The following is a 5,000-nucleotide window of genomic DNA, read 5'->3' as shown; positions in this document are numbered from 1 at the left end:
CCGGAGTTAGGCGAGTAGACGCTTTAGGTGCGACCACCCGTGCTCCCAACTGAGCTTGCCGCTGCCGACAGAGGCCCGGGAGCGTGCTGTCGTGGCATTGCCGGCGGGAGACAACACGCGCCACCTACGGTGACCGGCAGCTCCAACGCCGGCGCCACAGAAGGACAAAAGCCCCACTTGGGTGCCGAAGCGAACTCTCCCAGCACAGCGCACGCGCCAACACGTCCGCACAGCTGCGATACAAACCACCTGCGAGAACCGCTGGGGCGACCGAGCAGCAGACGGCGTCGCGGCGCCGAGCGCCGGGCGGCGGCGCATCCTCAGCGCACAAAGTCCTCAATCGGACCAGCACACTGCAGATGGCCACCGCGCTTCGCACCGGGCCCGCGAGGACCTACTTTGGCCGCAAGGCGCCGCGAGCAGGGGGCGCCGGCGCGCAGCTGCGCCGCCTGCCGCGTCCGTCGGCCGGCGCGCCTGCCACTGGCCGCCCCCACCAGCCGGCTGTAGCGCGTGCGCCCACGCACCGCGCTGCCAGCACGCCGGGCGGCCCCCCCTCACCGGCCGGGGACGGTCCCACCCAGCCACCGCCGCGTATCGCCTCACACCCAGATCCCCTTTCACGTTCGTGGGCATGGTGGGTATCCCTGAAACAACCGGTTAATAGCTCGACCGATCGTCGCCAACACTGATTCACCTCTAGCGAGAACAACCGCACCACAACGGGTTACCAGTTGTTCATTTGCGTAACGTCACCAGCAAACGTACACGTCCATCGCCATTTGCAACGAGTATTGCATGCCTGTGTCAGGTGTCACAACACACTACGTCTGCCCACATAGACGCAACAACATGTGCACGCCTAGAGAACACGTGGAAGGTCGACCCCGTACGTATGCGGTGTCCATTGCGCGAACGACTGTCAGCCGGCCTCTGCAGCATGTCGCAGATGTGGAACACGGTGCAACATGCTATCACGGTGTGTGAGAAGAGACGACTACGTCCGAATACACGCTCCACTACATCAACAGACTGCTCATGCTGATCGCCATCCAGGGCGTCCGTTCCTCCCACACGTCTGTATGGCGTACCACACTGCAATCCAGCTCTTATAGGGAGACGACACGTAGCTGCGTGCACAATATTTGGACTGTATGGTCCGCCGTTGCTAGGCGCAGTCGTCATACGGCCACATGTGCCACGATGTATCATTCAGTACATACGGACCAATGTGCAGTACAGTTTGTGGGTTTTGCGTACATCGGCGGACAGGTGACAGGCCGTACCACAACGTAGGCTGAGTACGTCGGCATGCGAAGGGCGTTGAACATGCAAACTTCTCACCGACCAGCTTGCGAAGGCAGGGGGGAAGGGGGGGGGGGCATGTACGTCCTGCTGCTATCCACATTACAGTGTATAGCAGGAGCATGTGGAAAGTCAGCAACACCTGCAAGGTGTTTAACATGACGCGATACACAGGGGACCGGGCAGTGCGAGTAGCGAACTATATTGCGAGGGTTGCGGTTAGGCAACACTACACTAATTTAACGAGTTGCATAACAATTACAGAGCAGGTTCAGCGACAACGTGCGTCAGGTTAAGGCGCAATATAGTTTTGGTTACGGCGCACTTTAGGTTAGGTTAAGGCATATTATAGGTTAGGTTAAGGCATATTATAGGTTAGGTTAAGGCATATTATAGGTTAGGTTAAGGCATATTATAGGTTAGGTTAAGGCATATTATAGGTTAGGTTAAGGCATATTATAGGTTAGGTTAAGGCATATTATAGGTTAGGTTAAGGCATATTATAGGTTAGGTTAAGGCATATTATAGGTTAGGTTAAGGCATATTATAGGTTAGGTTAAGGCATATTATAGGTTAGGTTAAGGCATATTATAGGTTACGTTACGGCACAACATGGGTTACGTTACGGCACAACATGGGTTACGTTACGGCACAACATGGGTTACGTTACGGCACAACATGGGTTACGTTACGGCACAACATGGGTTACGTTACGGCACAACATGGGTTACGTTACGGCACAACATGGGTTACGTTACGGCACAACATGGGTTACGTTACGGCACAACATGGGTTACGTTACGGCACAACATGGGTTACGTTACGGCACAACATGGGTTACGTTACGGCACAACATGGGTTACGTTACGGCACAACATGGGTTACGTTACGGCACAACATGGGTTACGTTAAGGCACAAATTAGGTTAGGTTAAGGCACAAACTAGGTTAGGTTAAGGCACAAACTAGGTTAGGTTAAGGAACAACGAAGGTTAGGTTAAGGCACAACGTAGGTTAGGTTAAGGCACAACGTAGGTTAGGTTAAGGCACAACGTAGGTTAGGTTAAGGCACAACGTAGGTTAGGTTAAGGCACAACGTAGGTTAGGTTAAGGCACAAATTAGGTTAGGTTAAGGCACAAATTAGGTTAGGTTAAGGCACAAATTAGGTTAGGTTAAGGCACAAATTAGGTTAGGTTAAGGCACAAATTAGGTTAGGTTAAGGCACAAATTAGGTTAGGTTAAGGCACAAATTAGGTTAGGTTAAGGCACAAATTAGGTTAGGTTAAGGCACAAATTAGGTTAGGTTAAGGCACAACGTAGGTTAGGTTAAGGCACAACGTAGGTTAGGTTAAGGCACAACGTAGGTTAGGTTAAGGCACAACGTAGGTTAGGTTAAGGCACAACGTAGGTTAGGTTAAGGCACAACGTAGGTTAGGTTAAGGCACAACGTAGGTTAGGTTAAGGCACAACGTAGGTTAGGTTAAGGCACAACGTAGGTTAGGTTAAGGCACAACGTAGGTTAGGTTAAGGCACAACGTAGGTTAGGTTAAGGCACAACGTAGGTTAGGTTAAGGCACAACGTAGGTTAGGTTAAGGCACAACGTAGGTTAGGTTAAGGCACAACGTAGGTTAGGTTAAGGCACAACGTAGGTTAGGTTAAGGCACAACGTAGGTTAGGTTAAGGCACAAATTAGGTTAGGTTAAGGCACAAATTAGGTTAGGTTAAGGCACAAATTAGGTTAGGTTAAGGCACAAATTAGGTTAGGTTAAGGCACAAATTAGGTTAGGTTAAGGCACAAATTAGGTTAGGTTAAGGCACAAATTAGGTTAGGTTAAGGCACAAATTAGGTTAGGTTAAGGCACAAATTAGGTTAGGTTAAGGCACAACGTAGGTTAGGTTAAGGCACAACGTAGGTTAGGTTAAGGCACAACGTAGGTTAGGTTAAGGCACAACGTAGGTTAGGTTAAGGCACAACGTAGGTTAGGTTAAGGCACAACGTAGGTTAGGTTAAGGCACAACGTAGGTTAGGTTAAGGCACAACGTAGGTTAGGTTAAGGCACAACGTAGGTTAGGTTAAGGCACAACGTAGGTTAGGTTAAGGCACAACGTAGGTTAGGTTAAGGCACAACGTAGGTTAGGTTAAGGCACAACGTAGGTTAGGTTAAGGCACAACGTAGGTTAGGTTAAGGCACAACGTAGGTTAGGTTAAGGCACAACGTAGGTTAGGTTAAGGCACAACGTAGGTTAGGTTAAGGCACAACGTAGGTTAGGTTAAGGCACAACGTAGGTTAGGTTAAGCACAACGTAGGTTAGGTTAAGGCACAACGTAGGTTAGGTTAAGGCACAACGTAGGTTAGGTTAAGGCACAACGTAGGTTAGGTTAAGGCACAACGTAGGTTAGGTTAAGGCACAACGTAGGTTAGGTTAAGGCACAACGTAGGTTAGGTTAAGGCACAACGTAGGTTAGGTTAAGGCACAACGTAGGTTAGGTTAAGGCACAACGTAGGTTAGGTTAAGCACAACGTAGGTTAGGTTAAGGCACAACGTAGGTTAGGTTAAGGTACAATATAGGTTAGGTTAAGGTACAATATAGGTTAGGTTAAGGTACGATATAGGTTAGGTTAAGGTACGATATAGGTTAGGTTAAGGTACAATATAGGTTAGGTTAAGGTACGATATAGGTTAGGTTAAGGTACAATATGGCGTAGGTTCAGATACACATTGTTGTAGGGAAAGGTGTATTGGGGGGGGGGGGGCGGCGGCAGGTTCGTTGATAGTGATTATCGTAATTGGATGCCTGCGGTATTATCTGATTTGTCACGTCAGGATGCACTTTTGGCTCATGACAGGCGGCGCTCCAATTCCATGGTTGTGGCAGATCTGTGTCTTTCATTCCTGCCATTGAATGTGTGCTGTGACAGGAGGCAGTATTGTGATGTTGGGTGCACCCCTGTGTAGGACATGTGTGGGTGTTCGTGGCTTAGCTGAGCAATGTGCGGATGTCGGAAGGGTGGGATATTGTGTTTTCTGGGTGGACCTCCCGGTCTGGTAATGATAGTGTGGATTGTGTCATGTGGCGGAGAGGATGCACTGGATGTTCTTCCATGCTGGTGGTTAGATATTGTGTGTGTGCCTGTTACAGGCAGAGAGTAGTGTGTGATAAGAGAGTAGTGTGTGATAAGAGAGTAGTGTGTGATAAGAGTGTCTGGCTGACGTGTGGTTCTCATTGTGTGCAGAGTCTTTCAGCATGTATAGGGACGGTTGTATACATTGTATTCTGATGGCTCTGCATCTATTACTCATCAGTGCCGTGTATACGGTTACTCTGGTTCCAGTCGAAACTGTTCTATCTCTGTACATTAGTGACACTGCGGCTCCACTATGTTGCCGCCCCTGTCGGCCGTTTCCCCCAGTGTATGGCTAATGATTATCAGCAATCAGTCTATTAGTCAATACCGGTAGTGTGACGACGTCAAATGTCCGGGATGGGGGACGCTACACCCTTCCCGTGGGTCAGGGCCTAGAAAGACTCTTCCCACGCAGGAGACTCGGACTGTCGTTACTCTTCCGAGACATATATGTGCCCAGCGTTTTTTGCGACTGCGAGTGCAACGCCCACGGGTGCCGACATGGATGGGGCGCTTCCTAGCTGATGGCTCAGCATGAGAATCCGTACAGTGAGCAATGCGATCGCGTC

The sequence above is a fragment of the Schistocerca serialis genome, chromosome 4, assembly GCF_023864345.2.
Source record: "Schistocerca serialis cubense isolate TAMUIC-IGC-003099 chromosome 4, iqSchSeri2.2, whole genome shotgun sequence".
NCBI lineage: Eukaryota > Metazoa > Arthropoda > Insecta > Orthoptera > Acrididae > Schistocerca > Schistocerca serialis.
The sequence above is the reverse complement of the archived record's forward strand: the minus strand, read 5'-3'. Positions refer to the sequence as shown.